The 25893-nt window shown below is 34.5% G+C and overlaps 1 protein-coding gene across 2 annotated transcripts in view; it reads left to right on the top strand.

Moving 5' to 3' along the window:
• The window catches only part of LOC148230810 (uncharacterized), a 73287-nt gene that overhangs the window by 39921 nt on the left and 7473 nt on the right, over positions 1–25893 (top strand). Inside the window, exons 3-4 of one of the 2 annotated variants that reach the window (XR_015810950.1) lie at positions 264–9483; positions 9655–25868. The gene's annotated coding sequence lies outside the window, so the exon portion shown is untranslated. Of the gene's footprint in view, positions 1–263; positions 25869–25893 lie in introns of both variants that reach the window. The other variant, XR_015810949.1, reaches the window with a different exon arrangement.

Here is a 25893-nt window from a genome sequence, read left to right as displayed (position 1 = left end):
ATATGAATAAATCAGAAGTCAGTATTTTCGAAAAATTAAATTCATGCAAACAGATTTTTTATTTGTTTGAATTTATAGAAAATACGTTTAGTAATATTTTTTTCAAATTGGGAAAAGTTGCAATAAAAAAGTATTATGTATTACTTCATACATTACATTTTATATATGTATTTTAAAGTTGCTTAGATATCCAAAAAAGTAGTTTTTTCTATACTTGTATTTTGTTTATCGCCTAATTTATTATTATTATTTTGATTATTTAGGATATTCCCAGCTAAAAAATGCTTATGGGCAAAATTCTTAAGCTTATCTAAGCTGTTTTTCCCGTTTTTTTATCTTCGGCACCCGAAGAGCTTGGATGCGGGTGAGCCTACGTATTGTTAAGTATGTAGAAATACAAAATAAAATATTTAAAGCAAACTAAGTGTTTCGCTGGTCCTTCAATCCCAAAAAGACGGCCTCTCCGCGAGGGTCAAAGTCACGCATAAAAATGCTATTTAATATTGACAGTTGACGTAGTTATATTTTGTATGTTGTTATTATAGTAGATTACACCTATACATAATAATTCAAAAACTAATACTTTATTGTATTTCTTTTAAAATACTATTTTTAATTAAATCTCTCGAGAGGGATCAAAACAATATTCTAAAGTATAAAATTAATCATAGCACTCCCATTTACCGTAATTGGTGCGTTTGTTGTATGATATATTCTTATCACGTGTCGCATGTTAGATTAAAAATATATGTATTTATTATTATTTTTCCCTTATCGCCTAAGAGATCCTTGCGAGAGAGGCAGCCCATACACGTTCTACTTTTGCCGTTTGGGTGCAAAATTACACGACGTCATATTTAAATATACAACGCCACATCGACGACGTCGAAATACGCTGCTTATCTGCTTAAAAGCATAATATTTGATCGCCGGCGCGTAAGCAAATTGAAGTGCTACGCTTTCGTGTCGTACTTTATATAATAAACGTACCAGTACTGTGACTCTTTCTCTCTCTCTCTACATATATCTCTCACTCTCTCGTCAGTCATGTTTGCCGAAGAAATATAAAGGCCTGTCTGTGGTATGTTTTCACGAGCACGTCCTGAGTGCTTTCATAACAAAAAGACTTGCCCACTATCTGAGCAGCCCGACGGACCTTTTGAAATATTTTTGCCATGGCAACTTTTATATTAAATCTTATGCGGTGGTAGAGTATCGGTCTTGTTTTTCTAATAGTATGATTGTACTTGCGAATAAATTATGTACGTCTTTGTCCAAAAATGATTTAAAAATGTAAGCAAACAAAATTCTGCTTGGAACGGAGCAATATATTGATTTTTGTTTTATGCGTTGTTTTTTTCAGCGTTAATATTTTCAGAAGTTCGAGTTTATGTATAATATTATTTTATAATGATTTTTTTCGGGTATTTCTGTTACGTTATATTCACAAAAATGGTATACGGAGCGCAACTTAGCGCTACTTCTACTCCCTATTTTCATATTCCTGATATCCCTTATCCATATTTACCCCACCACGACTGTCATTTGCAATAGCTTAGGTCAGGTCTAGTCTTAGTCCATGAGTTGTAGTGAAGCAAAATCCGAATAGGCAATGATCCTAAACTTCCGAGCAATATTCAACTAGTAAACGAGAGCTAGCTGACAAAAGCCTTAAACCCAGACTCACTGTGACCTTTTCATATAGATTAGTAACAAATCACAAGCAAATATACAGTCTACTTTTTTATTGCTCTATTAATGCAGAATTGAAGTATTAGTTAACCCCAGTCAGTCGTGCCTTAGCCATAGTTGCCTGAGTGATGGTGCACATCTGCACTCTACATGCCATTTTTTTTAAATTGCTTCTAAAATTCACAGTGGCAGAATTGATACCAAATAAACGGATTATAATTTTCTAAATAAATTCGGCCACTCTGGCCACTAAAAACATTTAAAATTTTTTTTAACTTAACAAGGTCTTTATTTGTTAAGTTTAAGTAAATTTTTTATCGCAAAGATAATCATTAATTTTGAAGATAAGTGTAAAAGGAACTTAAGCTTTTTTTAACATCGTGCAAACAGTGTCGAAGGCCTTTTCTATATCTAAAAGAGCCATGCCCGTATCTTTTCTGATATCATTTTTTTATTTAAAAATCAGCAACTGTCGAATGACGCGATCCATTACCAAATTAAAAATTTGGAATAATTTTATTTACTGAAAGTAATAGCATTTTAAGATAAGTCGCTCGATGCTTTTATTGTGCGTTGACAGAAGACTGATTGGCTGATAGCGTGTGTAGGGTCCTTATCTACTTTTGGGATTAGAAATACTTTAGCGGATTTCTTATTAAAATATAAGCTATCAATTTATACATCGCAAAAAGATCTTACTCGAAAACTATTACTTTTGTAGAGTGGCAATTTTTCCCCAAAGCTGTAGACCACTTTAATTCCGGTTTTATGTTCTGCCAGAGTTGTGCGATTGTTTATTTTATGAAGACGATATAAATTGGCCGTTCTGTGGTTGTGGCGTCGAAACTGTTATGTGCAAGGAGAGAGCGTATAGCCAAAATATTTGCCATATCTATTCCGAGACAATAAACAGGTGCTCAAAACAGCATGCCAGTAATATATGAGAGTTCTTTGCTTTTCTTTTTCTATTATTATTATTGTATAATATATTTTTACAACAGAAGCGACCAGAGCAACACAAAGGATTTGTTTTCGGTAACGGCTCGCAAGAGACCCGATAACGATAGACGCTAAGATTTCCTTTACCCAGTAAACTAGGTCAGCAACAAATACAAACAATTAAGCAAAATTGCATAGCACCATAATTGTCAGCTTTACATAAAAGGCAAAAAACGGTATGGTTTATTTTGATTGATTATAGTAAAAGGTAAGATCGTGTTCAACTCTATAGCTCTTTTTGCATGTTAAGATTTATTCATTTTATAGTAAAAAATTTATGAAAAGCATTCCAGGAATAATTATTTTTTTAAGATACAAGATTTACATAACATCTGCATCAAAATGTTGATAATATTGTGGCGTAAATAAATAATTTTTGGTATATAGGTACATATATTAAAGATAATTTTCTAAGATACCTCTTTATAGTACATATAATTAGGCACATAGATATTTCAATTATATGTGTTTCTTAGAATAAAAGTCATCATATAATTATGGTTTGCTAACGCTTAATATTGTAAGTTCTACCAAAGCTATTTCAGAAATTTAGTGTCATTTATTCTCTACTTCTCGTAAATACTATGTAACTATCCACGTCGCACCTTTCAAACATTTCTCATTAAGAACGAACATGTTATTTTATTTAAAAGCAATTTCGATAACTTTAAGCTTCCGAAAGAATTTTGCGTCATGCGAAGCACTCGAAGTAAATTCCAAGGAGACGTTCTAAAATCTTTTATTTTCGGATCTTCGGGCATGTTTGACGATCGCAAAAGTCTCTTGAGACTTTTGTTTCGAAATATACCTCACGGACTCAAAAGTAGCTTTTCTTGACGTTTAAACGTCACAGCTTATCATTGTTGAGATCTCATTCTTAGTCAAGTGCGCATTAGCCTAAAAATATATATCAAATTGCGAGGGATGAGTATGTTTTTCAATTCATACATATGTTTTATATTTACTATATATGGTACTAATTATAACTTAAAGATCCACATAAGATTTTGTATTTTGATATAACTCGAAATGTGTATTGATTATATGTATATATTTTCATGATCAAGTCTTATACATGCGTGTCAATGACTTTTTATTTTACGGAATACAATTCCAAGATATCTACGAAATGTTAACTAGAAACCGTCAATGACTATTGTACACGTTTCAAAGACATAAACTGTTAAGAGTTAAATTAAACTTTTATATGTATTTCGATGCTGGTTTGTTCGCTGTGTTAGTTTTTAAAGGAATTGTAGTAACAGTTGCCATATTGGCTCCCACTGTAATTTCTACATTGTATTATTTTTCATTTAAAACGAGCTTATGTAACTTGTTGAAATGTATCGTTTGTGATATATTTATAAGACTATAATATGTAATATGTTATGTGGTTTGATTAATTAAAAATATGCTTTTTATTCAAGAACAATCATTAATGAAAATGTTTTGATAATACATGAGATTAATGGGGTTAATGTGGGAATATTTTTATACTATTCTTTCGCATGAAAATGACTGTAGGTATTTAAAGGCTATTATGAAGTTATTATGATTAGTTGAAAATTATGAATCTGTGCCATGTATGTAAGTACATCTGAGATTTTTTGTACGGGGGATACGTTCCAGAATCTACCGTGCAAAAAAACGTGTAAAAATGTAAGTTGCACATATAAAAATAAGAGAGTTTTCAGTTCTCAGTTTTATATCTGATTTCACAGAAATTCCATTCAATATGTTGATTCCCTGCTTAGATGAGGATATCCAAGTATTCAAGCATCATCAAAGCAATTTAGATTTTGCCTTGACTCGGATCTTCTGGAGCACGATCAGCACTCTGAGAAGCATCTGAGGAATGCTCTTTTGGTTGTCTGATTTGCGTCTTAGTTGTGTCTTCATTGGAGTAGCTAGTGGGATGTATTTTCGTCGGCCTCAAAGCAAGAAATTTCTGTCTCGCAATATTTTTTGGAACAGTCGATTGTGGCGTGGGTGCTGGTGCATTTCACTCACTTGGGGGTGCATGGACAGTTTTTTAAAACATTGAGTGTACTGAATTCTGAAACATTGAGTGTACTGAATTTTTATTATTATTAATATTAATAAAATCAGAAAATAGTAATAAAAAAAAATAAAAATAAACAAAGTTCAGTTTTAGCAATCATATACAAATAAACTCAAACAATTTTTTTTTTCAAAATAAAATTTATTTAGTTTATTTTAAACAGAGCATTCTTATAAATATACCATATACAAACAGATTTTAAAAGTTTTTATCAAAATAAAAGTGTTATCTTGTAAACATAGATGTTATTTTTGTTTTATTTATATTTTATTTTGATATTTGAACAATTTTTTGCTTCGATAAGTAATAAAAAAATTATATTATTTTTTTTTAGAAATAAGTGCAAAATTAACTAATATTTTTTTATCACTTAAAAACGTTTTATAAATATTTAGAACAATGATGTACAATTATTATATATTTTATAAATGCTTATAAAATATAATTTAGGGGTTTTAAAGTACAATTTTTTTATTATTTATATATGCTTTTAAATAATTGTTTTTAACGTTTGTCTATGTTTTATATAAAACAATATATTGCTCAAGAATAATGATTTTTTAAACTCTAGTTTTACGTTTAATATACATTACAGTTAATACATCCTTTTTGAGTCCACGAAGGCATGTCTGTCATATTAATTCCGTATATATTTTAATTTTATACTTCAAAAGCGTAATCGTATCCCTCGAGATTCAAATTAGTATTCATCAAGAGTCTAATCGGCATTCTGTGAGATCTCGGTGTAATATTTAGCCGGCTCTTTGTTTCCTTGAAAATCAAGACAACCTATTACGGCTCCTTGCTATAGTGTTAAATATTCGCGAATTGTGGCACGTTCTTCATCCTTCGCGTAATATTTTTTAATGTCGAAATTTTAAAATTCAGCGTCGTTGGCTGAGAAAAGATTCAAAAGTAATACAAGTATTAAAATAACTGGATTAAATGCTCGGCGTATGGGTGCTCACGTTCGTACTAGTTTAAACTTTTCCTAGCAAGGATTTAAAATCGTCGCTTTATACTGAAGGAGAAAATAAGTTTTGTGAAAACCCGGTACCCACCCGGAGTATCACGTGTACGAAATCGTCTGAGTAGAGTTAGATACGTGCAACGTATGACGTACAAGTGTTTCAAACTTTCAACAAAATATCGCGTCGTTGACCAAAAATATGATAAATTAAATTTGTGTATTTTATGGTGATGTAATTTAATTTTAACGAGAAGTAAATACGATTATATTCATTATAAATATAATGAATATATTCTGTTCATCTAATAATTATAAATATATTCTGGTGATCCAAAACCTTGAAAGTGTAGTATTATTATTTACTGAAAGTAAGCAAGCTCACTTTCAACTAACGGTTTTTCTCAAAAATGTTACGGTTAATTTTGTTTGTATATAAACGATAAGTCGTACAAATTTTATATTTTAAGATCAGTGAGATAATTTTCTTTTCTTAAGACATTGCATCAAATCCATGTCCCTATTAAACAATTCAGTGTGCAAGAAATAGTGTATATTATAAAGACGAAGACACATACGAAAATACCTCCCGATTATGGCTCAATAAAAGAAATTCCTTGGGCAAGGATCAGAATAAATAATATATTACTGATCCAAAAAATAGATCTGTGGTGTAAATACTATACAGATTCTAAACCACGATTAAAACTGATTGAGGCGTATATTACTACAGTAAGCATTAATGTCAATCTTTATGCAATTCACATATTAAAATATAAAATACCAGAGTTTTGCCAGCATTTCTATGTTTTACTAATAAGTGCACTTTCCGTTTGTTTTTCTTTAATTTAGACGAGAGTCTTAAGAGTAGATGTTTTTGTTCAATGATATTTACATATATAAATTTAATAAAATAATTTATTAAGTATCGATGTATTTTCTAATGTCAGATTAGCGTAATTCATTAGGCTTAGTTTGGTAGTCTCTACTATGGGATCGAGCCATTGAATTTAAAAAAAAATTATATTTAATTTAATTTTGAGATCCTCTTGTTTTCCAGAATTGTGGAAATGTTCAAAAGTCACTCCGATTCATAAAAAGGGTCCCAAATCTCAGATTGACAATTACAGGCCAATAGCTTTGATCTCATCACCTGCAAAATTATTTGAAATTGTTTTGCATAAATACATTTTTAATCATTGCAAGTGTATGCTTCTCGACCAACAACATGGTTTCCGTAAATCTCGATCCACTGTCACTAATCTAATGGTTTTGTCTAACTATGTTTCAAAATCATTGGACTCTGGTGTACAAGTGGACGTCGTATACACAGATTTTGAAAAAGCATTTGATAAAGTTAACCATGCTTTACTTGTAAAAAAGTTATCTAATTTCGGGTTTTCTGAAGATCTCATAAATCTATTCTCAAATTACTTGACCAATAGATATCAATTTGTCAAGTATAATAACTCCTTTTCAGAACAATATAAGACCCCTACTGGAGTACCTCAAAGATCCAATTTGGGTCCATTGTTGTTTTTATTGTTCATTAATGACATAGAAACAGCAATAGAGCATTCAGATTTTTTATTATATGCAGATGACTTAAAAATTTACAAGAAAATGCATTCGATTTCTGATTCCCTCGACCTACAGGAGGATCTCAACTCTATATGGAAATGGGCTTGCTATAACCAATTGCCTTTCAGTGTAAAGAAATGTCACACAATTTCATTTTCAAGGTCATTAACGCCGGCAAAATATTCATACCATCTAGGCGGATATTTTCTGGAAAGGTTTTCTTCAACTAAGGATTTAGGAGTGACTTTCGAAGAACGTTGGAAATTTAGCCAGCACATTGCAGAGACTCATAGCAAATCATTAAAAATGCTCGGTTTTATCTTGAGAAATGCGCGTTACTTCAGGAATACTTTAGTATTGCGCACTCTTTATGATACTCTAGTCCGCAGCATACTAGAAACTAGCTCCATCATTTGGATCCCAGGCGTAATGAATCAATGTAATGAATTGAAGCTGGAAAAAGTACAATGTAAATTTCTTCGATATTTATACTTGAAGGAATACGGGTATTATCCGTACTTGTTTCCCAGTGCTTTTATTTTGGGAGCCCTGGGATACGTTTCTTTGTCGACTCGCAGAAGTGTTTATGTAATTAAACACTTCTGGAAATTGCTCAAGGGCATCGTAGACAATCCTTCAGTGCTCGAGCAGCTTCAAATGTGGGCTCCTGAAGGTGGTTATAGTTCTCGGTCGCGTCCACTATTCTTGCCTGTTAAGTCTAGAACTGGAGCACTTGTCAACTCTTCTCTGGCCAAGGCTATTTATCTGCTCAATTCTGTCCATAGAAATATTGACATTTTCTCTTGCACATATGGAGTTTTGGTTCAGTTCGTATGGGACAATGCACACCTGTTGAGGTGATTTGTGTCTGTTGTTTTGTCTTGTTTATATTTGTATGTATTATGATGTATTTGTACTTTTGACTATCGTGACGCATTGGGTTTGCCTGTCAGGTCACGATGGTTATAATTTTAATAAATTAATAAATAAATAAATATATCAATTTAATAAAATAATTTATTAAATATCGATGTATTTTCTAATGTCAGATTAGCGTAATTCATCAGGCTTAGTTTGGTAGTCTCTACTATGGGATCGAGCTATTGAATTTTTATTTATAAATAAAAATCCGACCCTAGCTAAAAGTGACATATATTGAAAATAAATAATAATCCACATAATATTTTATAATTAATTGTATGGATGTCACTGATTTTTAGACTTTTAGTTTGGCGGTTAATATTTACTTGTAGGTATTTATTACGTCTGATTGACTTGCCCAGTTGGTAAAGCTCTGTTTCGTAAATGTAAATTTAAAAGAGATTAATAAAAATTAATATAATAAAAAAAAATACATTAGGAATAATAGGTATATGTATATCTATAGGTACAACATACTGCTTACATTTTCGAGCAGGTTATGTTTATATTCATATTTTTAAAATTAAAATTTGTATATTGTATAGAAAACTATTTGTGTAAACTCGCCGTTTTTTACAGAAATGATTTGTAAAAGTAAGTAAATAATGAAAAGTCAAATAATATCATTTACGTTTTCACTTTTATGTGTTTGTTGGTATTCTCTGTCTAAGTTCATTATCTTTCTGATTGTCTTTTCTCAGTAGGGAAAAGGAGACCACGTACCATTTTCGGAGGAAAAATGGACGCCACGAGGAAATTTGAAGGATGATTTGTCTCGTCACAGCCGAACGCGGAAATGGGAGGAGAGCGGAAATAATTTATTGATTGGCAAAACGGTGGCGTTGTAAAAGTTGATTTGTTCAAACGGAACAGGATTTCGACGAAATGTACAAATTTGTCGTTGTTAATAGAAATAATTCACTGAATCGTGTATCACCATATATCTACCTAACTTATGTAATTATTAGTGGGTTTTAAACTTGATTCCCAATAGATAACATCTAATGGTACAAAAAGATTAATACATATGTTTTATAACACGATGTTTAATAGAAGCTTATAAGATATATATGTATTGTTTAGTTATTGCCTAATGACAAATGACGTGTCCCCGGGAAATAGACACTTAATTTATATCATTAATACTGCCCACCGCAAGAATGTGTATATATGACAAGATCAAGGACCAGAGTGACAGTTACGGAAAATTCGTGACCATGGCTGGAGCATCACAGAAATTTAGATAAAATAGAAGTGTAATGTGAGATTAAAAAAATATTAATCACGAACCTCTAAAAAAACATATAAATCTCTATGGGGAGAAATTTTACGAAAATATTAAAAATTGCTTGAAAAACAGACCAAAAACAAATGTATTCTAGTGTTTCTGAAAAAGTGTCTTTACACAAAACTTATTCCGATTTTTTTTCAGCTTAAAAGTACGGTTAAAGGTCGACAAAGTGACATAGTGATAAACATACAAGGCCGGTCAAGCTCTATTGAAAATATAAATCTGAAACAAGCGTCGTCTATTACATTGGAATGAAACAGAAGCAGCAAAATTAAAAACCATCTAGAAACAAAGATATAATCGGAATTGTGGGAGATTATTAATTAATTAACACCTCGCCACATGCCAAATTAGAAACATTAACGAACAAACGTCATGAACAAAAAATTAATCGCCTCAATAACAATCAATAAAATATTGTACCAAATACAGTCGATAAAATAGATCAGTGCAAATCAACGGTGTTTAATTTTAGTAACAAACTTTAGATGATGCTGAAATAAAAGTTTTATCAAAAGGTTTTAATTTTGTGGTAGTAGTTTTATGTCATCAGAAACGTAGAGGCAGCGATAGACAGACTAAAACTGATGGCAGAAAAAGTCCGTCAGGATTATGCAAAATCCTACGAAACGCCAAGCTACCGAAACAAAATCTGTCAAAGGAAGAGTTACAGATATACGGACCTCGAGACGACCGTCCGGGACACAACATAACCGAAAGTGAAGTCCCGCTGAGCTGTGCACCGAACTAAGCGGCGTTGTACAACTACACCGCACCCACGCCACCGCAAGCAACGCGCGGAGTGGGGATACTGTTGCGCACCCGACCGGGAATATAAGGCGGTGCCAAAAAGCTCACAAGGAAAGGACGACGAGCCGAGACCCCGCGTCCCATTAAGATGTTCGGAGAAGAGATACCGTGGGTGAATCAGACTCGTTATCTGGGCCTCACGCTCGATAAGCAACTAACGTGGAAGCCCCACGTCGAAAGCGTCCGAAAAAAGCCAGAGGAGGCATGGCGGCGCTGCGCCCGATCATGGGCAGCCGCAGCGAACTAAGTCTCAAAAACAAGGTCCTCATTTACAAGACGATGATCCGTCCGATTATGACGTACGCCGCTCCGGTTTGGGGCTACGCGCGGTCGAACACGATGGCCAGGTTACAGATTGTCCAGAACAAGATCTTGAGGGAAGCACTGGACGCCCCGTGGTTCGTCAGGAACGCCGACATCCGCAAGGATACCGACGTCTGTCTGATCATGGAATTCGTCAAGGAGCTCTCAGACAGATGTCACCGAACACTACCCTCCGTACCGAACAAGACTATCACAAACCTGTGTAGCGTTGAAGATCCCTTCGGAAACCCGCATCCTAGGGATATACTTAGATACGAGCCGCCGTGAACGACCACACTAAAAAACAAAAAAAAAACTTCAACCAGTCCGATTGAGAGCGAAGCGCACAAAAAGCGCCGTCTCTCAAGAAATATAGATACCAGATACTCACAATCATTCGACTCCGGACTTCCGACTCAGCAACTCACTGGGCTACACTCGCCGCTCGACTTGACTACTCGGATTCTACACCTCGCCTCCTGTCTGAGCAACCATCTCCAGGACACGCGCTCGAGGATTAATATCGACGACTGTCGAAGGATCCCAGTCAACACGCGTCAAGAACTTACCGGAAGATTTCATAAGGGCCACTTTGTACAGTTCGCTGTACAAACGTCCTACCACAAATCGTCAACCGGACCCACTGATAACTACGAATATAGAAGCGTAACCGCGACTGCTTCACAGACATTGAAATCCTTAAAAACAACAAAGATCTAATAATTCTCCCTGCTGACAAAGGTAACGCTACTGTAGTGCTAATTCAATGCAAATACGATAGTAAGATTAGAGCTTTGCTGGATGATAAGGATAAAAAAAAAACAATCTAATCGAAAAATCACCTATCTTGCACCACGAAATACCTCTTCAAGGACCCATGTTTAACGGTCTTCCTAAAACACATAAAACAGGGTTACCATTAAGGGCAATTGTCAACGCAGTTGATGCATCCACTCAAGAATTAGCAAAATATATAGCAAAGGGTTTCCAACCACTAGCGGAAAAAATGTAAAAAACTCCTTCGATTTGGCCTGAGACCTTCGAGTCTTGGTGGTGACTCTATATTATTATTTGTCGAAAAAGTCGATAGAAATGAGTATCAAAATCTTGAAATTTCGACTTTTAATTACAATTGAATTATTATTGTTTGCCTAGCCTTTCCAGTTTTTGTACTAATAATACAATGTAATTGGTTAAACATTGCTAAAGTTTATGTTTCAGAAAATATTAAAGTTAGGTTCTTTGAAATGCAAAAGGGCGTTAGAGTTTGGGAGGAGTTTGCTTCGTTCTCAGAGTTGGATAAAATCAGTGAGATACTTTTCTAAAGACATTGCATCAAATCCATGTCCATATTAAACAATTCAGTATGCAAGAAATTCGTAAAATAATGAAAACGATCAAGATCTTCTAGTAAGTTTTGATGTTTCCTTTCTTTTTACAAATATTCCCATTGCGGAAACCCTTAACCACATTGTATAAGCCGCCGAAATATATTATGGAGTTAACCAAACACTGTCTCAACTACACGTATTTTATTTATAAAGGGGAGTTCTACAAACAAGTCGAAGAAGCTACTATGGGTTCACCGCTTTAACCAGTAATAGTTAATCTTTTTATGGAATATTTCGAAACAGAAGCTCTAGAAAAAACGGTTTAAAACCGAAAGTTTGGTTAAATTATGTCGATGACGTCTTTTCAGTGTAAGGAAGGAACGATTTGGATGTGTTAATTAACTTTCTTAATACACAAGATCCAAATATAAAATTTACTATAGAATTTGCAGAAAACTGTCAACTACCCTTCCTAAACACACTTATTATAAAAAAAGAAGACGGTTCTCTAGGATATACAGTATTCCGAAAATACGCACACTAACAGATATCTACATGCGAATTCTCACCACCATCCGGCACAGATTAAATCAGTAGCAAACTCTATTCAATAGAGATAGAGTTTTGACCCACCAAGAACATATTGACGCCGAACTCTAAACCGTTAAAGTCGCACTTTAATCAAATAGTTTCAGAAAAGAAAATCTAAAGACAACAGAAAAGAAAAGAAAAAATAAAAAAAAATACATAAGACAGGCACGTTTTCTAAACATCTGAGGGGTGACGGAAAAGATCGGAAAAGCCCTAATGAAGCACAATATCCGAACTATTTTGTAATTTAAAAACAAAATTGGTTCAATTCTTCCAAACGTGAAAGATTGAGTAAAAAATTAATCCCAAGGTGTGTATAAAATCACGTGTGCAGATTGCGAAAAAAATCACATTGGACAATTTAACAGACGCATCGCACACCGAGAGAAACTGATGAACCGAAGCAATCGCGGAACTTCGCCGCAAGTGTTTTTCCGCGCGCCGAAAAACGCAAAGAAGACTAGGAGACAAGATGCTCTGCAAAGCGTTCAAGGGAGCCCGGAAAACCCTTAGTATTGAAATCAGCACCAGCAAGTCCCGATACTGAAACGAGCTGTGCGCCACGCTGGCCTGAGACCCGTGGGGCACACCTTACAAGCTGGTCAGAAGCAAGCTGCGCAGAACCACTGTCGACCCCTACCTCAAAAACGAAAGCAACATGGAGGGGCAACAGCTCCCTCCCGTTTAACGCAGAAGAGCTGACTGCCGTTGGGAAAACGCTCAGCGCGAGAAAGGCCTCCGGCCCGGATTGCGTGCCTAACACAATTATTAAACGGACCCGGAACTGCTGCTAACAGTCTACAACACATACTTTAGCGAAGGCACATTTGCTTGGCCGTAAAAGAGGTAGAAGCTGGTGTTGATCCCCAAAGGTAAGGGAGCTAAACCCGGTCCATCCGCATACCGCTCCCTGTGCATGCTGGACGGACCCGGTAAGCTCCTGAAAGGTCCTGCAGCGCCTCCACGCGACTTTCGAGGACAAGACGACAGGACTGTCAGAAAGACAGTACGGCTTTCGCTCCGGCAGATCAACCATCAAATTCATCGAGAGCGTCGTCACGAGGGTCAGAGAAACGTGGGAAGGCAGACACGCAGTGCTAATAGCCCTTGACGTCCGAAACGCCTTTAAATGTGTCAGATGGCAGTTAATTTTAAAGGCGTTGACGGACAAAAAACTCCAGCTCACCTGGTGAGACTCGTCAAGAGTTACTTTACCGACAGGGTTGTGGAGTACGAGAACTTGGTTAAAAAATACCTCCGCTGTGTGACGGCGGGTGCTCCGCAGGGGTTGGTGCTCGGACCTTCACTCTGGAACGCAATGTACGACGAGTTGCTATGAGTGACCATGAGTTGCTATGAGTGACGTCGCGGTGATGTCCACCGCCAAGACGACCATGCAGCTGCAAGTGGTCGCGAAAGAAGCGTTACATGCGATCCAGAGATGGATGGACCACGCTAGGCTCACGCTGGCGATTGAAAAGACCGAAGCAGTCTTCACAAGAAAGCGGAAGCTACCGCTGCCTATGATAGCATGGAACAGACTCGTCGGTGACCTATTCCTATGGACGGGAAGGACACACGGCGGCGTGCTGTCATACCATCTGACGCAAGTGATGACTGGGCACGGCTGCTTCGGTTAATACACTACGAGGATCGGCAAGACAGAGAGTGCCGCATGCCTCCACTGCGACACATCTGAAGATGATGACGCAGAGCATACCGTCTTCAAGTTCACAGTCTGGTTGGCAAACAGAACGGCGCTGAAGAAGGTCATAGGAAGGCCTGCATCAACAGACACTATGGTCCAATGCATGCTGGAGAGCCGATGTAACTGTGAGGCATGGACCGACTACGCGTCAGATGCCTTAAAGATCAAAGAAGAAGCTGGAAGACAGCGAAAGATAGTGGCCCTAACGGGACAGAGTCTCTAAATTGGACGAGCTGACGTTTAATATCAGAAAGATAGTACCGGCTGTCCAGGAGAGGGCTGGGGAGAGTTTTAACCGGTAAGTCGCTGCTAGCAGCGGAATCCGGCACAATCACCAGCAACCTGGAGGCTGGTGAAGTCTTTCGATGATTCCCTCTCCTCATAACAAAAAAAATGGATAAGTAAGGAAGCAACACCAGAGTGCCACCATTGCGACGCGTCCGCAATCGACGATACTGCCAACAAGATTTTTAGCTGTCCAGCATGGAATGAGAAGAGGCGTAACCTGGAAGAAACAACAGGTATACAAATATTGCCAGAGAACATGGTCCCTTCCATGCTAAGTGACAAAAAGGCGTGGTCAGCTTATCAAGAATTTATATGGTGCGTTATGACCGTCAAAGAGAAGGATGAGATAAGCCGAAGAGCTATCCCCACCGAAGAACAAGGGCTCACTGAATAATGAGAAACGAAGCTTAAATCTTGAAAGATAGGAGCGCAAGCTTCAGAACAGCTGCCTTCCAGAAGTTAATGCGTAAAAGCAATATGCCTGAAAAGTAGCGGGAGCAGAGGGGGGGGGTCAGTGGGTAAAAATCCCACACTACCGAAGGCTGAAATATACGCTGGAGGTGCCTTTTGAAGGGTTACTGCTAGCAGCGGAATCTGGCACAATCACCAGCAACCTGGAGGCTGGTCAAGTCTTGCGAAGATTCCCTATCCTTATAACAAAAAAAAAGTTTTGAAATCCTTTAGTTTCCGGGAGTTACTCCGGGGGTTGTTCCTACCACATTTTTCTTGCGATTGGCACGGCCTTGTATCCTCAACGTTCGCCTGACTCAGTGTGGACAGGTAGTCCTCTGGTTGAAAATTCTGCAGGCGTTTAAGAGTCCCTGTCTATCCCACTAATGCGGGGCATCTCCGGAGAAGGTGGTCTACGTCTTAAATGGCGTGGTCATCGCACGGACATTGACGTTTTTCGTAGGTTTAAACCTCGCTAGGTAGCTGACAAAGGGGCCTTGTCGGTGATCGCATGAGTTATTGCAGGCGTGGAGAATTGTAGGAGGAAGCTTTTAGCATTCTGTATAGCGATTCTGTGTATTTTAGTTTTTCTTGGATAATTGATCTGACGTAACTTAACGGGAAGCGCGACTATCCTATTCGTGTGTTTTAATTATTTGGCAAGACGGTTCGCTTCTTCGTTTCCGGCAAAATCCACGTGTTGCGGGATCCATGATAGTTTGACTTGAACTGTTTTGGCTTTAAGAGCCTCGATGTGGACAAAGGTTTGGACGACGATTGGGTGCAGAAAATAGAACTAAAGAGCTCAGAATTGTTGACAAAGTTCTTGAGGCTAATGATTATAAAAAAATATTAAGTAAGAATATGAAAAAAGGATATATATAACTACATTGGACATTGGCAGGGAAAAATTCAGAACCATTTTCCATTAAAGTGGAAACATAGATTCTTTCCTGCCGAATGGTCAAGATTCTATTCCAAATGACTCTCAAGGCATATATCAAATATTTTGTGCAGACTGTGAAAAATCTTATATAGAACAAACACACAGAAGAATCGCACAAAGAGCCTCCAAACACAAAAAAGCGGTAAAAATAGATGATGCAAAATCAGCACAAGCCAAACATGCGTTTAATGATAACCACATAACTAACTTCTCTTCCATCAGGACTTTGGCCAAGATAAAAATCCTTTTGTTCGTACTAAACGGGAGCGATTATGATAGAAATCAACAAAGCATCTTCCTTGAACAAAAGAGACGACGTAATGATTCCAAGATCTTGGCTTCCAATTCTGAGCAGGGTGAAACCAGTAAACAAAAAAACCACAAATAAACACTAGTTCTAACACAATATAATTGATGAAAATAATAAATTAAAAAACAAAAATAGTGATATTTTAAGAAAGTAACAACACTGGTGAACCCCCACATGAGAGCAACAGTTAGTCTCCGAGGATAAAGAGTGACAGATTTTTCGAAACGTCAGACGCAAACATTCAAGTAAGATCGAGATGGAGTCCGTAGCCAATATTGTATGATGAGCCAGAGAAGAGTTTGTGTTTCTGTCTCGGACCGAAAGGATATGTTCGTTGACTCGTGTGGAGGTACGTCTGTTTATTTTCCCAATATATGTTTTTTCGCAGTCATTGCAGGGGACCTCGTACATTCCTTATCCTTCTAACTCAATTTGGTCCTTGATCTTCACGAGTGTGATGTGGTTTTAATGTGGTGTTTCGTCAACATCCGTGAGATTTTATTGGTGGCCCCTTCCACGTACGGCATGACAATTTCAGCTCTCCTTCCGTTGTTTGTTTCTATCGTGGTTGTGTTGTCCACTTGCTTAGCTTTATTTAAAGCTCTCCTGATCGCCGGGCCTGTAAACCGTTTTCAAGCAGGGCTGTCTTTAGTATGTTTCTCTCTGTCGTTCAGTTGTTGTATTCTGTGAGCCTCATCGATCGGGTTGCTAGGCTTGTGATAACCGATTGGATATGCGCTGGATGGTGTCAGCGTTAAGATACTGGTTCATATGGGTTTTCTTACGATAGACCGTGTGTCCCAATATCACATTACTTCTTTTTCTTATCAGCGTGTTCAAAAACGGTATCTGTAGATCTTCTTTTACTTCCATGGTGAATTTGATGTCCGCGTGTTGACTATTCAGGTGTTTCAGAAAATATTCATATTCACTTTACCATATAAACTTAACATTTTAGATTATTATTTGTAAATGATATTTTTTGTTATTGATTATGTTCATTTTGGAAAAATGCATAAACATGTTAGCTGAATTTGTTAAGTTTACATATAAAAATGTTTCGTCACACTTACGATTACAGTTTTGGAATGCTTGACATATCAACATATTTCCATAATTTCCTGAATATTCTTAAGTTCGTTGTTTAAATAATTTTTAAATATATATTTTAACGGATCAGAACATTATGTTAAATTATAAGAAATCATTTTTAATTTTGTGCGATAATTCATCATCTCGCGTGAATACGAAATTTTATCCCTGAGAGGATATTGCTTTTTCGGTGAATTTACATCACAGTGCACAAAATATTATAAGGCGCTCTTCGCCGCGAACAATGAAGACGACAAAAGGGGAGCGAACACATTAAATAAACTCGAATAGAGAGATGTGGCTCTTCATTTTTTTTCTTTGTTGATTTTTCCGAACGATCGAGTCCGTTTTACTCGACGCCTCTCCGACCGGGAAAGGGATGGGGTGTCAAACAGTCTGTGTCCGGGCGCTTTATCCATTTAAACGTCCCTTTTTTCAACTTTTATATAATACAAATAAAATACCATATGAGATTTTTCAATTATGTCTAGATATTGTATGTCTTGTATTTAAAAATCACTAAATAATTAAAATTAATTTAATTACTACCAACCGGAAGCGGATTCAATTACTACCAATACCTATAAACGGAAATTGGGTAAAGACATAAATACATATTATAATAAACCGACCATCAAAAGGACAATATATTTGTAAAAAAATGCAAGAATTTAAAATAATAAACTTTCTTATATATGTAATCTACAAAAATCTACTTAATTTTAAAACCTTAATATGAAGATAAGCATTCGACAATTTTCTTACTACTAACTTTTTGCCTTTATGTAGTAAGATATTAATTATCTAAAATAATCGTATAGCGTTTAAATGAATGTCATGAAATGCACTTCACTCAACAGGTTACTAATATATTAAATTTTAAGAAATCATCAAGAATAAATGTAAGTTTTATACTAACAGGCTTTAAAAGACAAAATAATGCTGATTTTGTACATAGGTGATAATATGTATAACCAATTACCGATATAAGTATAAGTCTAAAGCAAACTTTGTTAGTGTTTATTAAAATTTGTTGAATATTAGTTTCACACAAGATAATTTTTATTAAGTATAGACTATACTTTTTTTACAAATTTAAGTTTAAACTTATAATGGATCCCAAAATCTAGTTAATATATTTGCGTTTGATAGCTTGTTAACTATTTCAGAAAAGTAAAAATCTTTTTCAAGTTTTACTGTTTTGAAAAATGACGTTTTATAAAGCAAAATTTCACCTTGTTAAAAGTTTCAACTTAAACCAGGATTACTATTTTAAACGGTGGATAGATCGTTATCGGAACGTGATCTCGTTAGCGTGGAGACTTTTGCGAAATCCGATTTACATTTAGCATTTAATTAGCGGTTTGATTGAAATATTCGCCAATGTTCATTAAAATGTAGTAGCTACAGATTCATATTAAAGGAATAAATTAAAATATTGAAGTGATTAGGATTTTATCTCTTGATTTCATCGATCAGTCAGTAGTCCCTGGTCAAATCCTCTTTGGTTGGGCTACGCGTCGGCTTAATTAAAACTTTTAATTTATCTCCGGTATGAATATAGTATATAGAAATGTATAATATTTCTATATGTATATATTTCGGACTGTGGAATTATTTATGGGCGAACGTTTGTGCGAATGTTTTAATTGAATTTATTCATGAATTGCTGTCGGCGGAGGCGCGAAAAGATTAACCTCGGTTAAACAAGCGGTTCAATATACGATCGGCTGCGTTTCAATTAACTATTTAATTTGTAAAAAAATTAGTCGTGCGCTGCTACTAAATATTTAAATTATCATACAAAAGTACAACAATGATATTAAAACCTCGAAGCAAAAACAAAGTTAATTAAAACTTCATTATTGAGAAACGAGAGCCCTCCAAATCTCATTTGATTTTGTTACATAAAAATATCCTAAGACAGAAGATTACTTTGATGTTTTTATTTAGCCTGTATGGTCTCCAGTTCATAGTATGTCAGCTAAGTCTAATTTTTGGGTCATTGTCAAGGGATTATAGAGTGATTTTGAGAGTAAATTGTGATGTGATCGAGCGTCACCTCATTTATACTAGTTCTTAAACTTTTTTAAAGCTGATAAGTATAGAATATAAGGCTAATTATCATCTAATTGCTTTATTGCTTAGCTTTGATTCCGATGCGTCCCTTTAGTAAAAGCTTAAATTCTAATGTGATGATTTATGAGCAACCGTCAGATAATAACAAAAGATAGGCACAAGAATATGAGTGTTTTGAAGCTTATAAAAAAAGCGCTTAAAAAGTTTTAATGTTGTGGTAATTGCGTAATTACTGGTTTGTTTAAGTAAGTATCTAAACGGCCATTGATTGAACCCTCACAGTTTACTATTTATATTACTTGGAATTTGTTAATCATAATAATTATGTCTTTGGTTTTAGATTGTATCACATTTTGATTTTAATCTCAGCAATTTTGTATCCTTTACTTGTTATACGAGTATTGTTTGCAAAGCAAAGGTTAAACAATTTTAATTGAGGAGCAATATGACTTGGAATAGTATATTAGTTAATGATGGCGTAGCGAGCTATTGAGTATCGAGTTGATGCAACTGGTCGTGGATAGTTATATTCTAATACAGCTTATATGCACTGATAGTGTAGATAAATATCCCTGGGTGGATTTTGATGGATTAAAAATTTGTTCCTAATATTTTCAGAAGAAAGCATATTTTTTTAAAGTTTACTTAAAAATAATGATGCATATACAAGATAGTGGAAATAAAAGAAAAACCTTGAAGTAAGAATATACGAATTATCTAGCTAATCATTTGGATTCACAGGTATTATAAATTCTTTTAAGAAAACCGAATGTGTTTGGTTTGTACAAAAGTTTTAGCCGAATATAATATAAAATTTTGTAAATTAAAACTGCACATTGCATTTTAAATACATTGGTAAATCTAAAGAAGAGTAAAGAAATTTAATAATCTACAGATGTGGCTGATAGGGTAATACGTCGGTGATTTTGGTAATTTTAAAATCATATCCGTGTCGTGCAAGTATTTAAAAAGCGTAGTCTCAGATTGATTTACGCTGGAAAAATTCCAATGCACGTATCTAGTGTAGAGATCTGGAAGTTTGAAAGTTCAAACACTGCACCGAAATCGCGACGGATCAATTAACGTACTGGGGAACTTTGTATACCCTACGACAATTTATTATTATCCTATTTTTATGTTTAATTTACATCGCAACGGTTGCTAGGATAATTTTGTTAGTATTTATGCGTTCGTGTTTTATTGATTTATTTGCAAATTTTACGACTCCTCCGGTTGGTCTTGAGAGATGATCCCTCCCAATACAGACAAAGTTAGAAATATAAATGTTAACATTCGGTTTTATATATTGATTCCTCGATTGGAAGAGAACATCTAACTATTCAACCATCACCAGCGCGATTTTTATTTTACTGGCGCACTTGCCAACCTTGTCTCAGATCTAATGGAGAACGATCAGCATTCTGCGAAGATCTGCAGTGGACATAGATGATCTTCTTCACTTCCGGTACATTTTGCAGATGTCTCGCGATTCTTCTTAAGCAGTCGATTATGGCGTGGCTGCCGGTGTATTTTTCGTACCTGGGGGTGCGCTGGCAGTTCTTTGAAACATGGTCGTACCCTTGGCATCTGAAACATTGGGTAACATGAATATTATTGCGCTTGTATCTTTCAAGGGTAGCCTTTGCAAAGCAAACGTACCGGATGCTTCTTATAGCGATTAATGTTGTGTTTGGGCTGAATTGGATTAGGCTATAGCCTAGTCACCCTGTGGTTTTCATATATGTCATTGATAACGCCTAGGTCCTGTCACTCTAGATGAGTGGCAATATCGTGCGTGGGGATCTCGGGTAATCCCCGTAATACAGATTTCGCTGCTTTTTTTGCACGGTGGCGCGTTTACGCCTTCTTTAATGCGCTGATAAAAACTGTGTACGGTGGGAGCGAGAGGCATGCGAAGCGTATGTCCGCTCTTAAACGAAGCTTGCAGCGGAGTGATGGCTAGTACATAATGTGTCCTCCAACTGCGAGTACCTGGATGAAAAAAAATAATATTTTTTGTTAGATAGTTAGAAAGTAGAATAGCTAGTGTATAATAGTGGGGCTGTCTAATAAGTGTTATTACATGTACCTCGTGTTATTACATGCGGTGCTTCAAACAATGATAACTTAAAGATGCAAGCGCTGGCAATGAGGTGTTACATACAAATTAGGCTTGTGTATATTCTCTATCAGTTGATAAAGTACTTTTTACATGTTGACGCGACTCAAGAAAATCATATTTCATCATACTTTGTATGAATTTTGATGTAAATATAAATAAATATTATTTATATTCCCTCATATAGCGGTATCTAAGAAAATATTTCTATTCAAAGTAAGTCGATTGCACTATTTATCAATCATACCAAAGAAGCATACTTAAAGTTATTGTGCACCCGGTGATTATACAAGGCACACCGTGCTCTCGAGCTCGTCAATTACGGCGCGAATCAAAAGAAGAATTCCAACATTTTAGTCTTTATTGCATACGTTTTTATATGCTGATATAAACTGTATTTTTCTTTAAATATGGAAGACGTAAAAAAGTTTCTATGAGTAATAATTGCTGATTACTTGAGAGTACTCTTTTTTTATCGCTAACTGCCATTAAATAAATTGTTTGATGTCATAATCTCGAACGCTTTCGCTAATTCGACCACAGAATGTCTAACCTAATAACATATATTGCAGTGCCATATCAATAAAGGAATCTAATACATCGTCGCAATTAAAATCGTATTACCCACGTCAAACCACATAGAGGTACCGTGCGAGCGAGAAGTCGCTCCACGCAGATAGAGAGAAACGGGACAGGGAGAGAAAGCGAGAATATTTGAGAAAGATATTCCGCTTTGTTATGTAAATGGCATGCTAATTTCGGTTTTAAGTATAAGTACGGGGGCTGGGATGTGCATATACATGTATGTGTGTACGTGCACTGCGTTCTGCGGCGCCGGCCAGATAAGTGTGTAGAGATACATAAATATCTCCTTAGTTATGGCGGCACAGAGTCTAGATTTAAACTGGCTCCTCTTTATCTGACACCGGTTTAAAATCCCAAAGGAATATTTTCCTTCCATTCCTGCGGTGATGGAGATTTTCTCGCTGAGCACCATATTATATTATTGTATGCAAAAATATTGTCATTCAACCGGCGGGGATATAAATCAGTTTGTTTTTTTTTCTTAGATAATATAATGATAAAATTTAAAAGTTTTAAGTGGTATTGTAAATATGAATGACTCAAATTATGTTTTAATTGTAAATTTTTATATACCACGGGTTTTTGAAAAGTAAATATATTTTTACCATCATCAATTATATTACCATGCAACGAGTAAGCTAAACATCTGTCCCGCCTAAACAACTCGAAACTTACGAAGCATTGGTTGGATGAAATAGTAAATGATCTCTAAATATCTCGAAACTACGTTTATGTCAGTTGATATGTTACCTTGTCTTGGGATCTAAATATAGCAATTTTTTAATTAAATCTTATGTATCATATATTTTTTAAGTTAGCGATATGAGCTATTTAATTTATGAACAATCATATTGTGATAAAAACTTGAATTAATCTCGTTACAAAAGATTCTAACGCACTAAATTGCGTTTGGTAACTAACTGCGATGGGCGATTCGTTCTCGTTAATATAGCGGGACAATCGAATTTGTAGGGAAACAAAGTTAACATCGGAGCCGCGTATCGGCTTTCCGGGCACTAATTGGTTCCATAACGCTCTCAGAGTATGGAGTAATGGACGCTGATGTATCGTCTGATGGCAATTCATTAGGTCCTTGTTAAATTGCAAAGGGGGGCTCTTTCGCTAATTTACTTTAAACTTTTAAATGACAAAGTGAACCGATGCCTTTTATGTGTGTACTCTTTACGTAAGCTCTAGAGCAAATTGTGAGAAACAAATGTATACTGTTATAAACAAATTTATTATATTAAATAAATAAAGTAAAAATAAGTATTATGTAAGCAATATAGTTACTGATAAGCTCACTATATATATGTTTTTATATTTAATTTCAAACCATATTATTGTTTTTAAATTTTTGCATGGTCACAAAATCTGGTGTTAATACCATTTGTTTGCCGGTCCGCCATTTGAACTCAACTTTTTGGGTTTTAAATATTATTTTTGCTTCGTTCTGATTTTTTAAAATATATTTTAAAATTTAATGGTTCAAAGTAGACATTATTATTTAGGATTTTCAATGATAGTCAAAATGGTTCAATCTATAAAAAACCTTTTCAATTCATTAGAAAATAGGTTAACAACCTGACTAAATATTTCCAAAAGAAAACATTTTATATTATTTTACGTTAGATTTAAAATTTAGATATTTAATGATAAATCTAAATATTGTATATCATTAATGAATAGGTTTAAAACTTAGCTAGATAATATTAAATAAAACATTGTACAGTGAAATCTCAATATAGCGAAGTTCACAGAAGCAATGAATTAATTTCGGTATACTGAAAATTCGTATGGTAGATGATATATTTTTATTTTATTTTTAATTACCATATTACTACAGCATCAAAATAACCTCTTATAAGGTTGACAAATCGTTTTTTGTCCATTTTAAGGGATATCGTATGAAACACAATAAAATTTGTGAAAAAAATGTTTGAGGGTCAGCAAAACACCTGTAATGTCGCTTTTGAACACATCAAGCACACGCTAAGTCAAGGACGAACTGAATTCGGAGAAATATTGTGTCAATTGGCAACATCATTTTTAAATTCTGATAAAAATATTTCGTTAAACTGAGATCAGTATTCGTTACAATGAAAACATTTTGTATAAAAGTTTTTCGGGGACAAATTGAAGATTCGTTATAATGGAAATTTCGTTATTTCGGTATTCGTTACAAAGAGATTTTACTGTGATAATTTTCAAAATAGGTTTGTAACTTTACTAAATATTATTAAAACAAAAAATATCAAAAAATTTTCAGCATTAAAATGTAACATTTTGTGTCATTTAAAAGTAGGTTTACAGTTAAATAAATAATAATCATAAATAGTATCGGTTACACATCCGCTCAAAATTTTACTGATATTAAAAAAACATTTTGTTACACCTCACTGACGCTACAACACAATCGATCACCTATAGTTGGTGCAATGTGAGCGATTGGTGCAAAGTCATTGATTGTGTTGTAGTGTATTTTTGGTGTTAGAGAACCCGTTTTAATGCTGCATATAACACAATTTTATCATAAATTAAAATTTTAGTAATAAAAAAGTTTTTTGGTTACACCATAAGTTAGTTTATAATTAAAAAAAGTTGTTTATATGTTTTTTTAAATATAAAAGTCAGTATTTAATTAAATTTACTAATTAGAAAGAAACAAACCGAAAATATCAAGCAACTTATCTGTAACTTTCAACCAAAAGTGCGCTTTAAAAATATTAATAATTTTGACACTGTCAATTTTTATTAAAAAATATTTTGATGAATATATTATAAAAAATAAATGTTTTTTCTGCGCAGTATTAAGTATTTTAAAAATAAAAAATATTTTGATTAATATATTTTTTAGGATAAATGTTTTTCTGCATTATACATTTTAATAATTAATAAGTGCAAAAAGTTTTCACTTTATTGAAAATTATTATTAAAAATAATTAAAATCTGTAATAAATTAAGAATATTTAAAATCCATAATAAAATAAAAAATATTTTTAAGGTTGAAAAAAATATTTTGAATAAATCTTGAAATATTATTCTGAAACTTAATAATTTAAAAAAATATTATATTAGTGGTATACAATTGGTTGGTAATGAATAGTACTTATTTTGAAACTTTGTCCCTTTTCGTTGCAAATGTTTTTTCAAGCAAAATTTTAAAAATGCTCTAAAAACTATAACTTTTAATTGTCAATGCTCGCCAAAATTTAGGTACATATTTTTTCTGTATAGAGAAGCTAATACAAATCCACATTATTTATATTATATTTTAAGGCCCGTACAAATTAAATTTTTAAAAATATCATTTTTAGAAATTTATGATTTTTATACATATTTTGATATGTGTTTTACAATTTGAATCGATAAAATCAATTGCGTCGTTCGTTTTTAAGCGCTTCAATACCCGGGATTTTCCAACGTCAGACACTAACGTCATCTGTCAAGCGCGCGCCGGGATACAGCTTAGTACGATTAAATAAACAGTGAAATATGTTATAATCACCATTTTTCTTACAAAGTGTTAGTTGAAGATGATTCAAAATGGTGAAGCAGTTAGAATTATAAACAAAAGTTTAAATTATGAGTGTGCCAGAAAGTGTTTGGTTATATGAATAATATATCACGGTTATTCTAACAAAATTACTATTGACTTTCTTGGATCTAATATTAAAAGACAAACAGCGGTGATTTGGCAATTAAATATATACATGTTAAAGTTAATTGAACTTATTAAAATGGTAGTAATTATGAAAAATCTCATAT

The sequence above is a fragment of the Plectrocnemia conspersa genome, unplaced genomic scaffold (genome assembly GCF_051122295.1).
Source record: "Plectrocnemia conspersa isolate PC_06_02 unplaced genomic scaffold, ASM5112229v1 ptg000010l, whole genome shotgun sequence".
NCBI lineage: Eukaryota > Metazoa > Arthropoda > Insecta > Trichoptera > Polycentropodidae > Plectrocnemia > Plectrocnemia conspersa.
The sequence above is the reverse complement of the archived record's forward strand: the minus strand, read 5'-3'. Positions and strand labels throughout refer to the sequence as shown.